The 26235-nt window shown below is 32.7% G+C and overlaps 1 protein-coding gene across 1 annotated transcript in view; it reads left to right on the plus strand.

Annotated features, from left to right (window-relative positions):
• The window catches only part of LOC111035931 (zwei Ig domain protein zig-8-like), a 406793-nt gene that overhangs the window by 258634 nt on the left and 121924 nt on the right, over positions 1 to 26235 (plus strand). The window lies entirely within an intron of this gene.

A 26235-nucleotide genomic window follows, 5' to 3' on the forward strand; every position in this document is an offset into this window, starting at 1 on the left:
CCTCCTGTTTCATTTAAATATAACACCGTGATTTGGGTTGACCACCGTTAAACTTTATCAATTTATTTATATCTCGCAGACATTTATAATCGCTTATTTTCTATTGAACCTATTTTCAAATATTAATATTATACATTGCCTATAACTATACAGTTTCAATTTTCTAGATTTATATACTTCAGCCACTTTGAATTTTTGCTAACGATGATGATTCTTTTAGAGTTTTAGTGCCATATTTGGTTGAGTTTTTATTTTTTTACTTAATTCATATTTTTTTTTTTTTCAAAACAGTTGCTATGATATTTTATATATAATTATAAGAATGATGATAAAAAAAAATTCGTGGACTTTGAAAATCAATTTGGTTAATCCATACTGCCAAACACTTTATTTACGGAGATAACAGACTGCAGATTATATAATAACATGTCAATAATATTTTAATGTGAAAACGTTTTACTCGAAACCAGATGGATAAAAAAGTCCATCGCCTATCCGACACAGCAAATCATCACAATAATGCGTGTCATTTCAGTATTATATTTGTATGGCACAAAAAATGTATATAATGAATGTTATTATAGGTAATAACATACGTCCGCTAACAATCCAACCCATCCTATGATGCGCCTACCAACGAACAAGGCTCCAAACTTTGTGTAAATATTTTTGTTTTCAGGTTAAGCACTGTTATTATATTATAATAATTATTGTGTTGTATGATAAGTATTGTGTTACTATACATGGAAATCATAGACCTCGGTAGATGGTTTTGTGAAGTAACTATAAGTAAATAATCAAATAAAAATTATTTTACTGTCAAATTTCGAGCAATTATTCAAGTACTTAATGCATTTCTTCGAATTCAATAATATGTCAATTTCAATTATGTACCTGATCGATAAGCAATACTGTCGGCTCGCATACTAAAAAAAACGATAACTATAAATAATAAATAAATAAAACAATTAATAATAGGCAACTAGACAAACGATTTTAAAGACTTCAGAAATATCATATTGGGCAAAACGTATGACACTGACCATGATGATGCGTAACTACTTTAAAATCGTGTAACACGGTTGATAAAATGTATTTTATCCAGGGTAGCCCAAAAACAAAATTGCGTAATTGGCGAGCATTGAAATATTAAATGTCAGACAGTACCTATACCTATATGACTCTATTGTAGGCTGCTTACAATGTCAACAATTTAAAATACCATCATTATCATAATACAAATCAATCGTTCATATTTTGATGATCATTACATCGATGGTAATTACAGCTTTATCTCGGTATACCTATGTATTATATATATTAGTCAAAACCACTGTGACATTGATAGGTATCATTTATACATTATACGGTATATTATGCACGTTTAGAATCCGAAAGTTAAAACCTTTGTTGCAATACATTATTTGAGTTTACAGAACAGCAACATGACACTTTGACAGCGTTCAGCCGTCGACTGTGATATTCCAATAGCGGGCGGATGACGTTATCCACGGTTTACCGCAATCAGGGCTTATACAGAGTGCTTCCCGCCCTGTTCGGCGAAAACGATGCATTAAATTTATACGCGATCCCAACAACGAATTTGAATAAAAATTAGAATGACCCTGTATATGAGTGTGTGTGTGTGTGTGTGTGTGTGTGTGTGTGTGTGTGTGTTGTAACGCTCGAAACGTGCGTGTCCGGTGGTGCATACACTTATATAGAGGCGCCAAAGAATATTATGACAAATCACATATTATTTAACTCGAGGACCCGATAGCACGCGATAAAAATCACAATAACGACGATGATAATAATAATAATAATAATAATAATAATAGTAAATGATGTTCATTTGAAAACCGTATTAAAGTAATACACACCGGATAATATTATTGGGTAATACACCGCAGCTGCTATCGTTTAGCTGTCAACAAACGCAAGCCGTTGTTTTCCGTATTTCCAATACTATAGTTCTAATAATATTAACAACGATAATAATTACAAGAACAATAATCCCAAATCACATCTGTCTCTGTTAGGCGACGTATACATTTTATATTGCTATGATAAATGGAGCATCGTTGTTTTACATTTATATTTTCCCCAGATTAGAAATCCTCCAAAATCCACCCTTAAATCGCTTACATATTCATTTTTACTTCCAAGAAATTCTCGTCGCAGACTCAATATAAATTGGTGCCGTGATATTCTGCAGAATTAGATTTAATTCAGCCATTTAATAATAAGTAAAGTGTTATTAATAACTATTAGCGTGGCTAAGAAGCCAGAAGGAAGCGAAGAATTCACGTAAATCCCTAAAAAAATTGTCTTCCTCCTCATCACTATCCAGTCATTTTTTATTGCGTATAAATCTGTACCTATAAATTAGTATTTAAATCAGATGTTAATAACATATTGCACATTTTAATCTACGTATTTTGTGCGCGTCGTAATCTATGGGGTGATATTGATAATTACCGTAGATATTAATTTGGTTTTTGATGTCAAAATCAATATTCATCTAAATTTATCAGTTCCTCTCTGTTAATAATAAATAATAATATTATAAACTCATTATAATCATAGATATGTAATTTCATTCACGTGTATTTGAATATTGAATAAACGTTTGTAAAAAAAATTGTAATTTGCTTTGGGCATTTGACATATAAGATAACTACACAACGATATTTTAGTTATCTATGTGATAAAAATGTATTGTATTTAATTGTATTGACTATTTAATTAACAATTCGTATTTCAAATTGTGAACTAGTCGACCTCACTCGAACATGTTCAATGTGACTCATTATTTTCTTGAAGTATAATCATACGCAATAGAATTTAAAAATATCAAACTCACAAAATCAGTGTTAATCAGCTTTATAGCTACTCACACATATACTCTTCACTAATATAAAACGTCCTATCGTGAAAAAGGTAATTTGGCTTATTATTCTTGGCAGATCATGTAATTGTAAAAATATGTCGTAAACTCAATTCTCCTGAACACTACAATAAACATGTTCTCAATGCTTAAATGTTTCGATGCCACTTTTGTGTACCATTATAGTAATGGATACAAATTTGACTGATTTTATTACAAAAAAAACATATCAAGCTACTCCATATTTATCCTCTACAATTCGAATCTATGAATCATAAATATGTTTTTGTTAATTCGTAACCATGAAGACGAAAACCAAACGAAAAATTAACCAGAAACAAAAAATCTTGTATCCTGCCCAATAATATATTTATGTTAAAAACAAATAAACAAATAACTTTAATTATTGTTGTTCTCAAATAGTGATGAGAATTGTTGGTAATCAAAATCCATGACCATAGTACCATAATCATATCATGTCGTCGTCAACGAACAGCGAAAAATCTGAGGGAATCACTCTTTTCTATAATATTATTTTATATATGACGCAATCGCTGCAGAAGTGTTATTATTGAGGAAAAAAATCGTGTCGGTCAAATTATGTATATATATACGCATTTACAATATACGCATCGTTCGAGATTTTTTTTCAATTCGATTGACTCCTCGCGATCAGCGCTAAACGAAGCTAACGGAAACTGACGGGTTTATGTGTAGACGTGCGTGTGTTCCAGCGGGTTTTCGACGTGACGTACAATAAAGTTTAGCGGGAAAAATCAAATTTTCTGTGCTTATGACGCCTTACTGTATACGAGTGTGTGTGTGTGTGTGTGTGTGTGTTTGTGTGGGGACACGGACAGACGACGACAAAAGGTATTAAACGCTATATGTCGATGGGAAATCACTATTCCTATCACGCCATATTTCAAAAGATGTTCTTATATATGATATGCCTTTTAACGTTCTTCCGATGTATCGGTATTACTGTTGTGCACGTGTACATATATATATATGAACGTGTAAGTCCCGAGCTCGTACTAAAAAATAACATCGTTAACATTTTTTTTCTTACATATATATATATATATATATTATATATTGCGCTTTTTCCACCCGCGTGTCTCTTGCAGACGCAAAGCCCTTCCGCCCGCTCGAAGCAAATAATCTGTATAATAATATACGGAACAATGTAAGCGCGACAAATCCCACGTACGGTCACCCATCCTAGATTATGTGACTACGCCGTCAACGACAACCGACCTACGCGCGGCTTAAATCGGCACCACCACATCGGGACTTTATAGCGAAATGACTTTAGGGTCACGTCAACGTCTAACTATGCGGTATATATACCTATACGTAGAAACGTCCGACTCGTTTGAATTAAGTATTTAAATCGTCACGAATACTGCCTATCCGCTTCACCGCGTGCGTCCCGCGACATCACATGTGCGTTATAATAATATTATTAGTCCTTCGCGTTTACCGCACTTTTTTATTTATTTATGGATGCATCTGTACTCCAATTATTTAATGGGACCCGGTGCAAGGACTGTAGAATGTTTTTGGGGTTTCTAAACTGCGTTACGACACACAACTATTCCTATGCGCAGTGAAATTACCACAATATCATATTGTGTAGTATAACGAACTTCTATTTAACGAACATTTCGCGACGAAATATTTTTGCAAACCGAACAAAACTAGAACCACGCTTTTTTGATTCTATTTGACGAAATTCACGCTATAATTGGATTTTTTTTGTTGCCCACAAGAGACTTCGTATGGTACGGAAGTCCCCCACCGTTAAACATATATTTATATTATTATTATTATTATTTAGCTATAGTCACGTGCTTTACAAAAGCCAATACAACTGTTAATTGCCACGAGAAACGGTCATTTATTACCTAAATCAATGTACGTACGATTATATTATTGTATGAGCACCTGGGTAATCACAGCGATAGCTTACCTAATATCGAATAACATGTAAACTTCATATTTTATATTATGAGGCCACTTTGCGAGAGCAGCTGATATCCTGAAGAGTTAATCTAGTACATATCATTGAATTATAATTATTGCATATTCAGGCTCGTGAAAATAAATAATCACGGAACCTCGAATATTGTGTGTCCTAATTAGTTAGATGATTTGGTTGATAATAATTTTAGTTTTATTTTGATATGTTGTATTCGATTACACAATTTTTACACGTCACTACATTATATAATATTATATTGTATTATAAACTAAGAAAAAATATGAATTTATTTATTGATAATTTAGTTATGTTGGAAATTTGTATTTCAAATTGTGATAATTATTTAATTTGTTTTAACTATTTAATGAATTTTTATTTTAAATTGTGAACTAGTGGGCCTCCACACGAACATGTTTAGTAGGGCACATTATCATCTTGAAGAATAAATAAAATTAAAAAATTATTATTATTAACTTCCATAATATTATATTAATTATTGTAACGCTAACAATACACAGTGTGCGTTTATATTTAATAATTAATTTAAATGATACGTCCGATCCTTGACAAAATACATAGGTTTAATTTTTAACAAGTGACTTATTTGGAGCCACCTCACAAAATTTAAACGTAAACAGGCCAATATTCGTGTTCATCTCTATTAAAACACTCCTCAAATCCAAAATGCGTCTCAACAACAAACTCCTAATCTACAAAACTGTTATTAGACCATTTTAATAATATGGTATTCAAATTTGGGGGCCCGCTAAGTATTTCAGTGTACATCCACTTCTAGCCTTCCAGAGTACACTAATCTTAGACTGATAATAGAAGATCAACGGTTAATTATAACCTATTCGCTCCACAAAGATATCCAAATACCCCAAAGTCTCTGACCTCGCCAAGACTACTAAAAAAAGATTCCACGTTAAAGTGTCAAACCGCCCAAACCCCTCTCGTCAATAACATGTCATCATTACATTTTGAAGTGCCGTTAGTGAACAGCTTTTTTCACAAACTATTTACATGGGACTTTTATTGTTTCCCAACTTTTTTAGAAAACAGATTGAAAGAATAAAAGAAAGAATTATACAGTGAATAAATAGAATTTTTTGAAAAATGTGACTTGCTGTACAGCTAATTGCTAAAAATATGATGTATCACTAATCAGTCCAGTGCTGTACTTCCGTATTGTGATGATCTTCTGTTACAATTTCAGTATCGATAAACCTACTTACAAAATGCCTATAACAGTAAATTGAAATTAACCATAGACATAATTAGTTTCGTACTTACTCATAGTTATATATTTTTATATCCTTCAGGTAAATATTTATTTTTCTAATTTAATAACTCATTTAAAACATCCTGACTCCTATCTTACAACACCCAGATTATACTATGACTACATCCTTATAACGTGACTACCGAATACCGATCGGTTCACTGCGTTCGCCGTTTTGGGTGTTCAAAATATATTATGCTCAATTTCTCAAACACCCACGAGTACAAAATTTAATCGTATCAACACTGTCGGTTTATAACCCTCGGATAACGTCGTAGGAGTTTCAGACCAATATTACATAGGTAAATAATAATAATAATAACAATAATAATAATAATTTATCATGGCCAGGCGAATTCGTCTGTCCGTTCAGCGGTGAGAAATCTCGTTTTGGCTTACATAATAATATGTCGTAATTTTTATTATAATAATAATAATAAAAATAACTATGTGTGACCGGCGCATTACACAGCACGACTACGAATAAATTTTGTTATTCACTGCGCACCACTACCACTGCCGCCGAGAAAATCGATTAAACAATTATTATTATTTTACTTTGCTTTTAAAAACGATACTCTGGAGAAAGACGTGCACATATCGCGGTGGCAATTAATAATGCGGCCGACTGATGATAACCCACAACGTTTCTTCGGTACGATTTGTACGCCACAAAACAATATTTTGACATCTGCAGCAGCTGATAAATTATAACCACGATTGAATTTTCGGTTCGACAAAGACCGGTTCAAAAATAAGAAGAAATAAGGGTTTTTACCACATTATTTCGCTCACAATGTTCAGCTGTGTGCTGTCAACTTTTTTTTATCACATCTACGAATAACTAACCTGTAAACAAAGCATCAAATTGTTTCGAAACAAAATCTGAAAGCATAATTTTATATTATAGCCAAAAACATTATTGCTTTTAATTTTGATAATTTGTATCGGCGTTATTTTTGAGAATTATACTCTTTTCAATAAAAAAAATATATTTTTTATCATATTATACTGAAACAGAATATTTTTTGATGTACTTAGAAAATTCGGTTTAATAAATATAAAGTGTCCAGCGAGTAAGTAGTTAAGTAGTTTGTTTTAGGTAGGTATTTAAAGTTTAGATGAACAGCATAGAGTAACACAGGTGTACCCTAAACAATGTTAGTCCTCTCATTTGAACATTAAAGTTTAAATACTTATAAGTTATAACTATTTATTAACAATAGTATACTTATCGGAGAACTCCAAAAATATTATAATATGAAACATACTTATGTTGTCATTTAAATATTGCAACGATAGAAATTTGAAATTGTGAAATAAACCTTTTTCCAAAATGTGGTTTTGCAGTGATAATATAGTCATGCAAAAATAATATATTAAACAATTTCAATTTCAATTTTTAAAACTATGAGTGTCGAAATCTAATTGGTGATCACTTTCTAATTTTGTATACAATTGTTGGTGGATTTTAATAACGTTCATTTTTTTGTCCAATTAAGAAAAAATTACAATACACACACATCTTAAGCTCCTAAATATTAATGCTAACTTAACTACCTATGAACTAGACTTATTATTTAGTATGTTTTGTGGTTTTATAATCAAATATTATACTTTTAAATCGTTATCGATTTTTTTTTTTCGTCACCCAATCGTTGTGCGTAAATGAAATACTAACGTAAGTAGCATAAAAAAAACGAAATATCCGAATGACATCTGAAAAAAATGTTAATAATAATAATAATATATTCCAATGACGATAATATAAAAGACGAAAATTTGTTTTCGTTGCGCCGAAATTGATTTATTTAAAACCCGAGTTTAAGCATCCTTAATGCGTTGTTGGGATGTTTTATTTGATATTCCGAACGACAAAAATAGCTAGTGTGAAGTTGTTTTTTTTTTATTGAAATATTATTAAGGTGAATTTTTCATATTATTACATTAGTACAGCTGTAACACTATTATTATTATAAGCACGTAGTAAGCACGTATTTTTTAGGCAATTGTACACGTGACAATATTTTTCTCATTCCTTAGGAGTTGAACATCATAACTATATTTTATTGTGTTTCCCAAGAAAATAGCAATATATACTGGCTATTTACCAATAATTTGTCACCGATTTTAATAAACATTTTCTCCATTACAACCCGATACGAAAATGGTTAAATGTATCCGCACAAACAATAAAACAAATCGATTACATCTTTATAGCATTGCTTGGTACAGCAAACTGAAATTAGTGTTTGTAATGATTGGAAAGTGAAATTTTAAACGTAACCTTATAATATTGCATAGTTTGTACATAATTATAGTAATAATAATGACAATAACACAAATAATTGTTCCTCGCAATACAATTTTTCTCTCAAAAAGTAGCTACTGTAAAGCGTTTAATTATTATTATGTTTTTAATAAAAAATAATGCAATAATATGACGGATAAAAATAAACCTATTGGACCTACTTTACTCAAAGAAGGTAATCTTAATGTTTTTAAAAGTTAAGAGTTTTTAATAATTTTGTAATTCTACATATTATTTGGAAACAACTATATTGTGAATATATTTGATTAAATAATTAATTTACTATCAGAATTTCACAATCATGCTGTGATTGTGTATTTGATGAATTAATTTTGTTTTATTTGATTAATTTAATCTCGTTATGCCAAACAACAAACACAAAAAATCTTCAGACAAAATTTAATTTTAAATGCAAGCTGTAATTAATATTTAAACGGTATTTTTACTTTTATTGCTAATCTCAAATTGGTTTTAAACAAACAGTTGCGGTTTTAAAACTTTTTATCTTGTTTTTATTTATTTATTTTTTTTTATTATAATTATCATTATGACGATGTAAATAATAATGGTCTATAATTATACCAATAGGTACCTATAAGAAATGTGCATGTGGTATTGAGATGGATCTCATGTGTTGGGTTGTGTTGTGTCAGCTTATTTTCGTATTTAATTTTGTTGCGTACAATATTTTATGGAAAAAAAATATTATGCTCTGTTAAGATAAATATATACTTGCTGGTTCGACAAGTTTTCACACGTTACGAGTAATGATTTGCGATTTCACTGAAAAATTGTGTGATCAACCGCTATTCAGAAGTTTACGTTGAATAATAAATGTGGAAATTAAAAATACATTCAAGTAAGTGTATTATAAAGTTTACCGGAAGTCCCGTTTCATAGGTCTCGGCAAATCTTTTGCTTCAATTAAGTGTTCGTAAACGTAATCAGCGTGCGCCTGATTCGCTGTCGGCCCAGAATAAGCATTTTCTTTTCGATTGGGGTCAATTGGGTTCTTGTGTTTGTCTTCGTTTTATTCCCCTTTACTTGATTGGTTGTGCACATTTTGGAATGCCAGTCATTCGTAATAGCTACTTTTGTGTATTTCCTTACCTACCTACCGAAAATACCTTATTAGAGAAAGATGCAACATTTTCCCTGTCGTCCTTTTTACGCTTGTTTGGCTGCGAAATTGAAGTTTTAGTTTAAATATTTCCAACGTATATTATTGCAAATGCTCCTTTGTCATACATCGAATTCATTTTTTTTTTATTATTAATTATTTAGAGTTTTATGGTCTTCGAATAATATTTGTTAATAATCTAAACGATAAGGATATCATAATATAATTGTAAATTTGTAATTAAAATTTTTTTGTTCTGTTCAACTGCAGTGTTTGTGTATGCAACTCTATGCATTTTAATAAATTGTGACAAAATTCAAAGTAATATGCAAATATTATAATTTGTTGTTTGATAACTCTCCAGTATAAAATCAATATATACACTATGCATTAACTTATAATTGATTCGTGAAAATTAAAAATTGAACAAATGGCATAAAATATAATATGATGTAGTGTTACTCGTATTTTATAGTAACCGTACAATCGTTATGAAAATAATTTGGTATAATCAGGTGTAAAAGCCATACTTCGTTTCATAACTCATATTTTTGTTAAGATTGCTATTTTCAAAGCTGTCAGTAAATATTCCCAGCAATTCCACGCTGTTATAAGTACGATAGTAATGATAAAAAAAACAAAAAAGTACGACGGAAATTAATAAATTATAAAAAATCATCAAAACATTATTCACTAAAAATATGAAACTATTTAAAATATAATAGTCTTTTTAACATAATTATTTAAATAGATAGAAATATCTATATCGTTTAAGTATTTAAAAGTTTAAATGTTTGAGTCTACAACGTTATAGGTAATGCTGGGTAAGTTAAAAATGGTTTTCATTTGGTGTTAATTATATAGAAAAAGCCACGACGGTTTAATAGTTATTTCTTGAAATTAACCAATTATAAAGTAGATTTAAAAATATTCATATATTAATTAAAATAAAGTTAATTTTTTTTGTATTTTATTCGGCCTACTGGAGGGTAACATGATTTCAGGGCTACTAATTTTCAGGAATGTCAATAAAGATTTTTAAAACTAAAAAAAAAAATGTATGTGGTTACCGATAATTAATCTGTTTTACTTGATTAGAATTCAATTTGAAATTACCTCGTGTTGCTTAAAATGAGTTACTATGACTGTCTATGACATGTATGTTGCTACCTATAGTCAATAAAATATGAGTTATGAAGTTTCCTAATAAAACCCAAAAGGAACTGTAGCGAAGTCGAAAAGCTAAAATAAACTCGACATTTCGACTGAACCATAATTACTCGGTAATACTTATAATTGGAGTAGGTAATCGTTGATTTCGCCAGTGCGGGTGAGTGTGTGTGTGTGTGCCTACGTATGCGGCTCGCTATATCGACAATAATATTATAATATTACCCGCCTACCTGTATTAATCAGTCGAACCGTGCAATGGATGCACATACATATACACATGCTCGTACCTACCCTTATTTCGGTCATTATTGGCTCGAGTTCGCGTGGCCGAACTCACGTCCCCCGTAATACATATAATAAATACCCTACCGCGTACACGGTAAACACGTAAATTGGTACACAAATATGCAAACAAACCACCGCCGGCCGTAATAACGTCAGTCGGTTACCGGACCGGCGGCGGCGAACCATGGTCGTTACCGTGGTCGGAATCATCCTGACGGGCGAAGAACACGCTCGGAAAATCAAAAAAAAAAAACAAAAAACGCCGACACACAGCGGCTAGACGACGGGGGAAAACCGCGGAGAAAAGACTGCGGGCCAGGGGAGGGGAAAAAATGATGATCGCGTGCATGCAAATAAACGGCGGGTAGGCGTGTTCGGCGTGCACGCGAAACTGTGGCGATTATAATGATATATGGGACGCTGTCGTCGAGCGGATGCACAGATGCGCCAAAGCACCGCTCATTACGGGCCAACAATGGGCTCGGATTATTTTCTTAGACAATATAATAATGAAAACCGCGTCGAGCCCCGAGACCTCCGTGTCTCGTCCATCCCGCTGCAGCCGAGTCGGCCGAGGGGAGGTGTCGCGGAGGGGTCGTGTCGCGTCGGCGGGTGGGTGGGTCCGCGGCGGGGAAGTGTGTTCGCGAGGTAAATTCTAAGTCGTATATATATAGTACGGTTTTCTTTTGTGGGTCGCGCGGACGTCTGAGCCGTTACTTGTTCTTCTTCTTCTTCTCCTCCTCCTCCTCCTCCTCCTCGTCCTCCTTCTACAGCCCCTGCCCCCTACGCGTATAATAATAATAGGTATGGGCTTACTACTACGACTACAATTTTCCGTGTGCCGTAGGTATACGCGTATCGCGGCCGATGGAGCAGTGCACAAAAGCTCTCCGGGCCAGGTCCCCACGCTCGTTTGCGATTATTACTCACAATAACAATATCACGAGCCACTCGGTTCGTCGGGACTTTGAAAAATCGCAGTCTTTTTTTTCAAAATTCATTTACCCCCCGGCCGTTCCCTTTAGACATGTTCGTAAAGATTCAAGTCTCTACACTGCACTCTATGCGACTATTCATGGTACCTACTTCAAGCTTTGGATTTATCAATGGCCTGACCTATAATTTGGATTCTGGACTCGTATAGTGACGTGTTTCTATTTATTATTATTATTTTGATTATTATGACTATTACGGTGACGACGACAACTACGAAAATGGAATTTTCCATTCTCGTCGGCTCGTACATAATATTATAATAATATTGATATTTGTGCACAACGATATAGCCGTAGCACTGTAATGGCAGAGGGTTTCGAGTATTTACGTACGCGCTGACTACTGGAATTGATTAACGACATGGATCTTCGATCGTTCGTTTATAATATTATTTCGGTTTCTGTAGTTGCCGAGTGGTGTTGACGTTTTAAAATACACTAGAAACAAAATCTTGACCACCAGAACAACTGATATATCACGCCGGAGGTCTGCGACTTAAGGCCCGTTGGCCAATTCCTGAAATCAAGGCTAATTGATATTTTTAAGACATACAATAACACACGTAAAAATTTAACATATATATATATTACTGAAAATAATTCTTATATAGATCTTTAATTGCATTAACTGTCTGTTTCCATCTACAAAATGTTGGCCCGGGATTCTGAAGGGTGCGGTAGATGTGACCAACCGTAAAAGAGGCGGATACCTCCTTTACCATGTTGTAAGGGTGGTTGCCGAACTTCGCGAGGACTTGTCGAATAGCATAGGAAGCGACCGGTAGAGGAGACGTAAAAATTATTACGAGAACTCGCGGTGATGTAAAAATATTTAATCGGTGTGAAGGTTGCAGCAGGTGCGCGCGCTCGCACGTTTAATTATCGAACGTGCCAAAAATTTCGAGTTTGCGCGTGTAGATTCCTACGCGAATTTCGTTGTATATTGCGTTGTACATACCTACTAAGGCACATTTCACGGAAAACATAATAATATCATTACTATTATCACTACACAGACAGGTAAATATCATAACGGTCATGTCGATTCGGCACGATAGTTGGGCTCTACACATCAGTTGTAGCAGTTGTATATGTGGCACAAACTTCAAGTATTTAATAATATTACGTACGTTGTATAATATCATATATACGCACTACCTACTACGCTCCTAAATTACGAGTGTTCTGCCGAACGATATAGGTTGAATATAAGTTGCAATAAGGTGGAATAGAATTAATGCTGCTTGGATCCGTAAAATCGATCAGTCCAATAATTTTTATTTGAATATATTATCATACTATACCATTATACAAGCATCCGGCACTGCCGCAGAGTCATAAAATTATAATTGGAAGCGGCTTCACCAACCCCTTCCCCCTACAACTTTCAAATATGAGATTTAAAGTATGATTCAATGTCGTATTCGATCTCAGCTACCTGTGTAGCATTATAATATCGTGTTGAGTTTTGCAAAAATCGATACACTCGAAAGAACCCATGAGTTGCGTGTGTTCAACACACAGTTTTTTTAGACATGTGATGGGTAAATGATGATTCAGCCAGCCGAATTTAATAATAATCAATAACCACGAGAGTAGCTGATCGTTAATACTGTAGTGGAAGATTGGACTTCTTTCGGCCGTGAAATATAATTTAAAAAAATACTAAACTCTAAAGTACAAAATACAATTAATACAAACCGCTTGTGTGTAATAAACATTTTTAAACTCATATATATATATATATATACCGTAGGATCGTAGTGCAGGTGACACGACACCGCCTACGGATGGCACTTGATCATGACATGAAGTTGAGCTCCGGAGGGGGGGGGGGTACGGTCTAGGCAAATGCACCAACAATTAAATGAAAAAACAACCAGCTGTGTGGGATCGACGACCCTAATTTCACATCGAAGAGCAAAAACTGGACCACCACCGGTCCTATCGATAATATAATAGTTTGACCGCCACGGACGAGATTTGGGCGGTCGGAAAACGTGGGAGTAGGTAAAGAAAACGTACAACTCGTGACCGACATAAGACTATGAGTCGTGTACCCGATATTATATTATTATATCGTCACTCGTATTTATTTTTTTGGAACGACGACTGGAGGTTAGTAAGTCGACGCAGTGCTGCAGCTGTACATAATATATTTAAGTGCACAAGCGCGAGTCACGTCTCGGAGAGACGAATGGAAATACAAAAGATAAACTTCGCACAATAATATTCGCCTATTCTAGGATCCAGGGATTTCGTCTCGTTTTTTTTTTTTAGTAAATCTCATACATCATAATATTATATTCGCTCGCAACGAATCTTAGAATTCACACGCGATATCGAGTTATTGCGTTACTATTCTTATAATAATATGCGCATGATACGTATTGTAATAACTTAAAACCAAAACGGATATAGACGGTGGAAATAGTAGCTCTTCGTCGCGTACTTCCGTTCTATAGTGGATAGGTATTATTATTGTTGTCTTTTTTTTTAACGGCCAAAACGCATACATATAGTATACGATTTCGTTTCGGGGCAGCCAGTAATTACGCTCATCGGATTAAATTATAAAAACGAATCACGTCGTATATAATATACAGATTGCAGTGACGGAGGCGACGGCGGCGGTGGTACACACGACCGACTTTAATGCCACGTTTTTCTTTTTATTGATACCTATCGAAAACGAAACGATCTTGTTCAATCGTAAATTGTTTTTATCCTCTTGCGCTCGACATTCCCATAAATCGGTCGTAAATCTGTTGGAAATCACGGTGCGATTTTGAAATGCTTTTCCATTCGACGTCTTCCCGATAATTCCCCTCACCCCTCTATGTACGCCACACCCCACCGATCTTCTTGCATTCTCGTCCCCTAAAACCACTCGTGCTCTACCCCGTGTCGGGTGAAAAAAAAAACAATGTTTCATAAAAAGTATAATTTTTGAATACTTAACAAAAGCTTTGAGCGAGCGGGATTTACCATGCGCCCACACACTTTTTGCATAATAATAATAATAATAATAATAATAAAATTGCGCATTATTGTTAATCGCAATGGTCTCGTTAATAATAATATTATTCTACGTATGATGACAAAGTTTATGTTTATCATATTATGTAAACGTTGGAAAATACATAATCGACGAGCAAATAATACATAACAATAATGTGTACTACACAATATAATATTATTATATTTACCATTTCGGATGCTCACTTACTCGTGTTGAACATTGATTAACATATTTTATAAACAAGAGTTATTACAGTGCTCTAAATCATTATACCGCGTGACACATAATTATATTACTGGATTCCATTAATACCGCGTTTGTTTACCTCTATTTTTGTATTTTTTAATTTTTTTTTTTTTTTGCCACCGTTAGGAGAATCCACATTGTTGCTTTAAAATCTATTATGGTGCCCTAACAGTGTGTAGTAGTAGTGCACCAAGGCAAAACATCTTTTCATGTTATCTTGTGAAATTCTTTTCAAACTCGTTTCAGCAAAATCATTGTACAGGTGTAAAAATCCGAAAACAATGTAAAGTAACAGACTTGCTTTAATCGCGAGTGTCATCGCCCATATTATAACGTCACAAGACTGAACACAACAAAATATAATATCATGTTTCTTATCGGAGTCCACTGTCAATAATAATATAGGTAAATTAACACACTCACACAGGCACACACGCACACACACACACTTACAAAAATTGCGCTGCGGACGTTATTATAAAGTTTTAAGATTAATTTTTTAATATTAAAATTTCCAGCTGTCGGGCATAACTCACTAGAGTATTTTTGACCGGTGAAATTGAATCATCTAATGTAAGGCACGCTTAATTTTTCAGTCCGACGTAATTCTAGCGGCGTTAAAAGTTTGTTCTGGGATTTATGCATTTTGCTGTTCCGGGCAGGTAACCAAAGGTCGTATATTTTTACCGCTTCGCCTACCACCCGACGGCAAAACTTTTCGCTCATTGGCCAATTCAACATTCTATAATGTCTAACACTATTCACAGTGTAAAAAAAAAAAAAAATGCGAGAGAGAACTAAATTAAAACTTGGGTGTAGAAAAAAAAAACTCTGGTTTGATTTCGCGGGGAAAAAAGAAGTCTCGCGCTGATTGTCGACTTTCTCCTACTGTTATTCTCAACATCACGTCTGCCATACAAAATTTCGTTTACGCAAAACGGTTCGAAGTTAATGTTTTTTGTGCTATATCATTTTGGCTAAACATAATAACTATTTATTTGGTTGTACGGTTTAGTAATAAGAATAACAACAAGGATGTATTATAAAACCGAAATGGCAAATATATTTTCTAAATTAATTTTGTCGACAAAATAATTCGTTTCATAAAATGTTATTTTACCGAGAGTATGAAAGAAAAATTAATAAATTGTTTTAAACACAAAAAAAGTATATTTTAATGTATTTAATTTATTTATTAAAAAAAAAAATGTACTTTTATATTAATAAAAATGTTCAGTTTAATCAAAGCACCACCACAAGACTTTGTTAAATCCAAATATATACTAAAAAATAAACGTTGCGATCTTAATTGAATATTTTAATGTTATAATTATAGCGTGTATAGTGTTCCAATATACAATTAAACTCTTGAAAATAATTCAGTTTGTTTTATTTTTTATTCCTCAATGTATACCTACGTACGTAAAGCATAATATAATACCTACACATGACATAAATATTAATTAATTTACAATAAAAACCGTGAAAACAGAAATTATTATTACCAAAATGACCCCATCATAATATTATTATATCATTGTAGGTCAGTTGTTGTAAAATATTGTTTTTGACGTGTTCGACATAACATTAATTTATCGACGGTGATATAAAAACGATGGTCTGGATCGAAAACATATTATTATGTAGCTACAAAGTCAATACCCATAACTTATTAAACATGTATTGGGAGATTTCGTGTGCGGGCACGTCGTGTCAACTGAACCGTTCGTGATTTCTAATCACGTCGTGTATGGGCTAATTCCAGTTTGTTTTATTGTCAGCTGTATTCGTTTTGAAATGCCTTTCTAAACTAGACCGCAATTGCCGTAATTGGTGGTATTGTTCCATGGCATTTTCCGATTACAAAAATACAATAGAATATTATTCGAGATGGACGAAACGTGTCCACTGAGTATAACGACATGTGCTGGTATACCGGCTGAGCTTAAGACTATACCGATTTATCTGCCGACGAAATAATTTATTGTTTGCCGTGCCACTCGTGCAAAGCGATAGACTGAATCATAATCGTGTAGTATATATGTTGTTGCAAACCATAATACTTCATTTCGGGTCCGCGTAAGTGAATTTCGTGAGTAATATTTATATAGTTTAAGTGCCAAGTATACTATAATAGTTGTCTAGCGTGCGCACAACGATTCTAAAATATTGAAATTTCGGTTTTATTTGAACGTCATTTAAAAACTATAATTTTTTACAGTCATCGGTTTTTTTTAAATCTTTAATTTTCCGAACGACAACTTCTACATTTTTCATTTGAGTTTAAAGTTTAGATAAGTGGAGTAAAGTGGCACAAGGGCGTACCCTGCAACATCCCTGCGAAATGGTGATGCACTACTCAGCTCATTTAAACTTTAAATTGGTACTTTTAACAAATTTAACTATTCGTTTGAAAATCCATCGATTTATGTATTAAAGAGTTCTGACTTCGGAATATTCAATGGATCTTATAAACATAAAAATGATGACGATAAGAAATTGAAAAAATAATTTTTTACAAAATTGTTGAACTTCTCAATGTTAAAATAAAATAATATTTTCGAAATAATATTAGTGTATACACTTGAATGTTTCACATCGTATGAGAACGTTGTACAATTTTGCCGAAAAATCGTTTGACATTATACCTCACAGCACGCGATATCGTACAATATCGATTACGTCTCGAAAACGTTCGCCGTCTGAATAATGCTCTGGACCATCTCGAAAGCTTTTTCGCGGACATTCATTACTCACTCCAAAATTCAATAGATGAATGGCCGTCAAGTGGTCGGACCTCGAGAGTTGACTGCGTCACTTAAAACAGTGAGCCCGCTGTCCTCTCGACTGCGGGTGTTATTTCAAACCACATTATGACCTACACGGTGATAGCACTTTGCCGTAAAATTTTTCTCGATACCATAATATAATATAATAGATGGTTATTCTTGATTTATCGACTTTCCGTCGTTGGGAAAAAAATTACCAGACCAATAGTTATAGTATTATTTACTCACGTCAGTAGCTAACGTTGTGAATATACACAAAAATAATAACTATAATGTCTACCCGCGATGTTGATGAAATCGACGAATTTTTGAGCTGACTTTGCAGGTGGTCGGTCAAAGCAGGGTACAGTGTGGTAGTGACGGTGACGAAGAAAGAGTAAAACAAATAAAACGTCTAGCAGTGAATCACCGCGGGCTTCAAAGCACCACACACAAACGTCGAGGGTCTTGTATATGAGGTGGGGAGTGGGATGGGGGAAGTTAGTGTCGGCGGGAGACTTTTTAAATCGCTCCACGGCCGTCGGCAGTTGAACGGGTGGGCGGTAGGTAAGGGTTGTCGTAGTAGTAGCTAGTAGTAGTAGGCATGATGGGGTTCCGGAAATTCAAATTACACTCCTTAATCGACCATTTATAACTGGGTCCTTTGTGATGGGTCGGCGGTGTGACGGGACGTCTGTCGGGTGACGAGGGATGGTGAGAGAGGAGGTGTCACGGTGGGAGGAATGTTTTAATATAATAATATATAACAACTGGCAAAGAGAGTGTATATATATTATTATGGCTGTGTGCGCGTACTCTCCTCGAGCCCGCTGAACAGAAAAGATTGAGAAAAATTGCCACGCAATTTATTACCCGTTTCTCGTGGCTCCACAATTCTCCGCAACTGAAGCTGCGATTACGGTAGTTGGTATACGATATACACCTTTAATCTGCATAAGCTGTCGTGTGACAAAGAGGGATAGTGCCCATGGCACAGGGGTCCTTATATTTTGAATTTCCATAAATATAATATTATTTAGGGGTCAAGGTTATTTACTGCCCCCCGAGGCTATTTTTGGCTAGCTATGCCTATAATAGTAGGTATATTAACACCGCTAAATATTTGCAGCCATACACATGCCATAATATGTATAAGAAATAATAATCTTTGGTTTATGAGTCGTTATCATAATAAGAATAGTACTATTACGATATTACAAGTTATTCAAAATGTATGTTACAGACATTTTATCATATAAATATTCAAATAGTGAAAAATATATTAGACAAAAGTTTTTTGATTAAGAAACATTTAATATAGTTTCATAATTTTAAAATTGTTTGCAATTTCTTACGTTGGGTTTGGGGGATTAACTTAAAAAATTCAAATGGAAACCTATACATTTTTAAAATAACTCTCAAGCATAGAGTCTTGAATTAATTAATGTTGTCCATGCATTAAAATTTATTTAAAAATATCTTCACATTATGTTTGCAAAAAAAAATATAGGTTCCTATTATTTTATCTAAAGTAAACCACCCAAAACCCCCCAACCCCCCTAAAATATTGTAAACAATATAAAGTCATAAAATCATAAAATCATAATAGATATTTCTAAATCAAAAAACTTTTGCACTATATATTTTTCACTATTTTAAAAATGTATAATATAACTTATTGTACTATGGTCAATTGGTCGAAATCAAACCATAATAACTGTCTTAGTTTTAAAAGAAACACCCTCTAAAATATCGACGTTTGTGCTTCTAATCTTTTTATTTATGATGTTTTGTATTATACGAATAACAGGTATCTCGCGGATATGGTTTGTTTTTGAGTCTATGAGCTACAAATAATGCCTATAATAAACTTTTCAATCATAGACAATTATTGGAGACTATTATTTTCTTTAGTTAAATATTTAAATTGGTTACTTAACTACATTTTACACTGAGTATATTACCAATTTCACCGGGAAAATGTATCTGTAAATTGTATTTTAATGGACAGATGGCGCCGTTGGTGTATTTCTATTTTCATATTTTTTACCCTTCGTCATAATATTATTATATTATCCTATTCTATGTAATATTTACTCTATATATCTTCAAACGTTTTAAAAATAATTTAATAATCGTATACATTATCAATTGTCAAACTGCTAGAAAAAAATACTGTAAATATCAAGAAATTACATGACTTGGTCGGGAAAACTTAAAATAAAACAAAAATATATGCACAAAAATGTTACCCGTACAATTTTTACTGAACAATTCTGCTTTACAATTCCTTCCCAATAATATATTTATTTTTTCCTACTGTATATATAGGTGCGGTTATTGGTATTATAGAGCAGTGTTCAGAGGGTTCGATCTCTCCCTGATACATCATGCAAAACACATACTAAATGTATTTATAACTGCCAAAATATTTTGAAGAGTTTTTTTGTATTAAGACCTCTCCTCATCCATTAAACTCCTGCCTACGGCATATAAATTGCTTGAGTATTAATATAATACTTTATGTTCTACAAAATAATAAAATCATAAAACACTACATGAGTTTATTTATATTATATTTAATGCGTATTCTTGGAACTATAATATATTACGTCACGGTCATTTTTTTTTTTTAACGAAGTCCGAGTTAATTTTTTCAGCTCATTTACGATTTCTTGAAACATTTTTATTTTGTTCAATCTCGAATACTGTCGTATACTATTTCTACATGTTTTCATAATATTATATTTTAACTATTTTCATCGTAGAGATTTGTTACTTCTAGCAAATTTTTAACTATTTGTATGTATACACAAACGTTTAACTCAGACATAAACTTATATAATATTTTTTTTAGTTGTGTAACCAATAGTTAACAATAAACTTTATACATTTTTGCATAAACAATAAATAATTTGACTTAAACTCAAAAAAAAATTATTGGTAATACCTCTCGTACACATAACGTAATCTGTTCTAGCATATGGAATTAAAAACTAAGCATGTAAGTTTTTTACAATTATAATACTAAATAATAATAAACTAAGTTAATCAAATTATATAAAAACGATTTGTTTTTCGAAAAACTCAAAATTCAAGAGACTAAATGTGATAACTGTGGTGTGCATTGTATTATGTCGAGGTTTGTTTAAATTAATGTTAAACTAATCAAAAAGATTTGTTTTTTTTATCACAACGATCGTCTTTTTTAAAGGCTCGGCTGTATAGAAGAAAATTAGCCACCACTTTATATCCACGGCACTTGTTCGTGATTAAAATACGAAGGTACTTAAATTTAATAAAAAAATTAATTTGAACCTCGTTTTTTTAGAATAATTAACCGATTTTTTAAGTTTATTGTTCCAGAGATTCGGATATTAAACCTCAACTGAAAATGCAATTAGTAGACAAAAGTCATGAGCAGTTTACCGGAAATTAATTCTATGAAAATCGCATAATATATTAAAGTAAAACTGTAAGAAGACCCATCCAAGTATTTAATGTATTATTATTTAATATTTTAATACGACAAAAATTACAAAAGAGCTCTAACAAACACATTATGGAGATGTGAGATAATATGAATAAAATATATAATTTATTCCGTGATATGTTAATTGTTCTTCTATGACTTAATTCGTCTGCCATTTCTTTCTAATAATGATCTATGGATCTCTCTTTTTTCCATTAGTACATTTATTATAACATTTTTATGGACATTGCATACTACACATATAATAAGTACGTTTCGTCAATACTTAGTTGAAAAAACAATTGTCCCACAATTATAATATTATCGTTTATATATTATTACGTTTCGGAGTTCGCTTTTTGCTTCTTTACAATAAATAGTTATGCATTTACAAATTATTATGTCTGCTTGATGAATACAATTTAAAAATGAACACTTTATGCATTTTTGAGAAATAAATCTGTCAACCTTAAGAAAAAGCTAGCTCTAACATAATATATTATACATAATAAATTACAGATAAATCACGGTTGTGTACAAGTGCTTGTTGTATACACATTACACACAAATAATTATTATAAGCTTTGGATTTTATTAATGGGTATGTAAAAAAGAACGAAACTCTAAACAAAATATAACACTTAGTATCTAGTACCTAGACATGACAAAATAACCTTGAAATATCTAATTCAATGAAAGATTTTAAGGGTACTGCGATATTTCTTACTGCAGTATTGCTCCATTTTTGATGTGTACAAATTCGAAAACGGCATTTTGTAAATAATAAACAGTTTCGAACAATTAGGTTAAGTTTAATTTATTATTTGCAGCTGGATAAAACTGTTTTGCAAAGTTTACAATTTTTACATTTAAACAAATAGCGTATTACACTTGTGAGCCATCTGTCTACATAAATGAAAACGCATGCAAAATTAATGTCGAAAAACTCTATTTTATTTAAAGTTGTTCGTTGGTTATATAAGGAACGACGGATTCTTGTGTTAGTTATGCAGAATAACGATGGTAGTAGAAGAGAAAAATGGGGGTTGAAAATAGAAGACATTAATTCACGTACTGAAGAATGACATTGGAGACTGAAGGATAAAAAAGGAAACATTTCAGGATCAGAGTGGATGTACAAAAACGCCTCGGAAATCCAGCTCTTTGGTATAAGACAAAAACTATTATTTTTTTTCTTACGTAAATAAATGAAAATAGTAATAACAATAATGATAATAATAATGATGACAATAATAAAAAAAAAGTGAAATAAACATTGTCGGATGTAATATGATTATTTTTCATACATTCTTTGTAATTTCGAAAAGACAAATTACATAACATATAATCCTCTCAAAAACACAAAAACAAATTATATTAAACATTAAATGAAAAAAAACTTGTATCCGAAGATCATTTGTATCCCGTAGGCCCTGCTGGCTCTTTTTGAAACTTTTCACGGTACGAAAGTTTCCAAGGAAATGTATTATATAATGTAATGTATGCTTTGTCTCGGTCTTAAAACTTTTCACGTATACGTCGATTGAATATCAACATATACATATACGTATATATACATGTGATATATGTATGTACATAGTATATACCTCATATATTTATGTATGTATACAAACGTATGATTAATCATACACAAGTATTATATAATATATATTTGCAGGATCGTCCACTGCAAGATCCCGTTTTCAAGTGTTGTAAAGAAAATGCTTAAAAAAAACTGTTACCCTTCATGTATGATATAATAAATCAAGAAGTTTCAAATATTCACCTCACAGTCCAAATTTTTGACATATACGAAAAAAAAATTGCTTTGTGGTTTAGTCAATTTTTGAACGGCCATATTGGAAAAGTTTACATCACTTATAATATTATAATAGATGGATGATAAAAAGTTAAAAATAAATAAAATAAAATTGCGAATTAAATTTTAATTATTATAAAATAACAAATTTCTAAGATTAAAAATACGAATTGATTTCAACTATTTACGTATATTATGATGAAAATATTTTTATAATTTTATAATGACATTAAAACTCTAAATAACCTACGAATATGCTAGAATTACTAAAAATGTTGTCTTCAAACTACAAGATGAGACGAGATCTTCAATGGATTTTTGACTTTTGTAAAAAAGTAATGGAAAATTCCAAAGGCGTCTCGCATACTGGTACATCTTTGTGGTACATTCATGAAGGTGTTAAACGAAACAGTTGAAACACTTTCCAGCTTCCTGTTCGAGCTGAAAAAATGTTTACAGACATACATTTCACTGAAAAAACACCATTATTATTTATTTTGTAGATCTAATAGTAACAGAAGTGAAAGTTTCGAATATGTTCGGCATCGGCTTTCCTTTAAGAAAACAAAATTCTTGCTGTGTAGTCGACAGTATAGCTAGACAAACATATTACATTTATTGGAATTTATAAATTTCCAGAAAGCTATTTGTATGTTAAATAAATTTTTTCTTTTCTTTTGTTGCGAAACACTGTACATGAACACGTCGTGTCCTTTTCGTATAATATTGTTTTTATGTTTCCTGTCAAAGTTGAATCGAAAATAAGAATTTTTAACACGTCAAAACTATTAATAAACTCAATTATGCCTATTCTACAATACAAAAATGATGTAACTTTAATCCCTAATATAAATACTAACTTGGACAATTACTTTACAACAAAACTAATGAAAACCATATGCTTTCAAATATTATAAAAAATATATTTTTTGTAAAATCTGTGCTCGAATTAAGATTTAAAAATCTAGTTTTGCTCATCTTCTTAATAACGTCTCTCTCTATCTAATCTAATCCAAGCGTCTTCTTAGTCTTCTTCGCCTTAGAGCAGTATAGTTATGATTGAAGCAATCAACAGTAGTAAAAAAACATATTCTTTCACTAAAAACAGTGATTATCCAAATGTAATTTTTACTTTTATTTTTTAATAAACAACAGGTATCTATACAAAGTTGTGGTTTCAGGAAAACCATATACTTTTGAAAATAAATGCTTTTTTAACATGTAAATAAATTATGCAAGTACATAGTATATTTATATATATAGACATATGTGTATGTATTTATCTTTATCTTCTCTGTTTATATTTTTAATTTAATAAGAGCATTTCATTTTTGATAAATTACTATATTTTAATTCCCCACACAACCAACTTAAAACCTCGAGTTTTTTTTAACCGACTTATGGCAACACGTGGCTGAAAAACAACATTATTCTCATGACGGCACGTACACTTTGAAACGATAACCGCATTCACATTTCATCCGCCGTCTATGTAGTTAGTGCCCGAATAAACACTCTCTTCTATTAACACGAATTGTTATATTTTGTTTAAAAGTGTTCTCACTTATTAGTTATTACACCGGCACACATATTGTATTATTATTATTATTATTATTATTATTATAACGATGCTCAACCGATATTATGTAGTCACCACTCACCACCGATGGCTCGGGAATAATAATTGCGCCGTCAGATTTTTTCGGGCTGGCTGGCAAAAATATGGAAAATGAAAAAACAAATTATACTTTAAAATTAATCTTGCGCGCAGCTAAAAGCTTCTGGGATTTATAACAGGAGTGCCATGCTAACGACAGTACAATTAAGATTTATTATGAAATGGCTGTCTTGTGACGGAAGAACCTTCGCCGCCTCTACTACCGGGTGGCCGTTTGCACGAGGGTATCACCGGGCGGGGGTGGATGGCGATCACGGTATTTGGGTGTGGACGCAAAGAGTCGGGGGAGGGGGGAGCCACTAGCTAGCTAGAGAGTGAGTTATTCACCAGTTAAAAATGGCCATTGTTCCGTTCTGGCCGAATTTTTCTCCTCTATAAATCAACGGATTCGATTGTCATTTAAAAAGATTTTTATTGTGACGTACCGAGAAATGATAATAACGATTCAAGGAGCGCCGTCGGGACAATGCTCGACCAAAAGTATAATGTATATGTAGGCCAACTGCTCCTCGTGCGGGAAAGGCTTCTCGTCTTTTGTTTGCGTGTTTTTTTTCCCCCTCGCCGCTATTTTTACGAGTCACAAACGCCGCGGAATGGCCGCGTGTCGACGAGACCGCTCTCCGTCGTAACCCGACCCGTATCGCTTTCGCGCCATTAGAAACTTAACACAAGTATATAGTCAGATAAAGAAATAATACTTACATATATATATATATATACATACACACCCCCTCGACAATGGTGGAGGGGGTGACATTGTCGCGGGGAATTGATTTCGCGTGAAACGCGAAACGTATTGTGTTTCGGAGAAAAAATATGATCCACCCACCGCGATGATGGTCGCAAAATACGGTCGCGCTCTTTAGTGTATCCGATAATATTATATTATAATAATATAGTTCAAAGTCGTAACGTGGCCAAAATTCGAGTAGAACAATAAGTAATTCGCAAAACCTTGAACAATGTACTTCCGATGTAGTACCCGTCGCGATACGCATTAGTCTCGCGCCGCTCAAATAACTATTGATTTTGCCGTGTTCGACTACGTAACGTATACATAATAATATATATATATATATATAAACACATAATGGTAATATATTGCAACATCTATTATATTAATATGTAGGTGTATTATAATATGATGTTATGAATAAAAACGATCTGCGTTCGATTGTCCCCGT

This window comes from Myzus persicae, unplaced genomic scaffold (assembly GCF_001856785.1).
Source record: "Myzus persicae strain clone G006 unplaced genomic scaffold, MPER_G0061.0, whole genome shotgun sequence".
NCBI lineage: Eukaryota > Metazoa > Arthropoda > Insecta > Hemiptera > Aphididae > Myzus > Myzus persicae.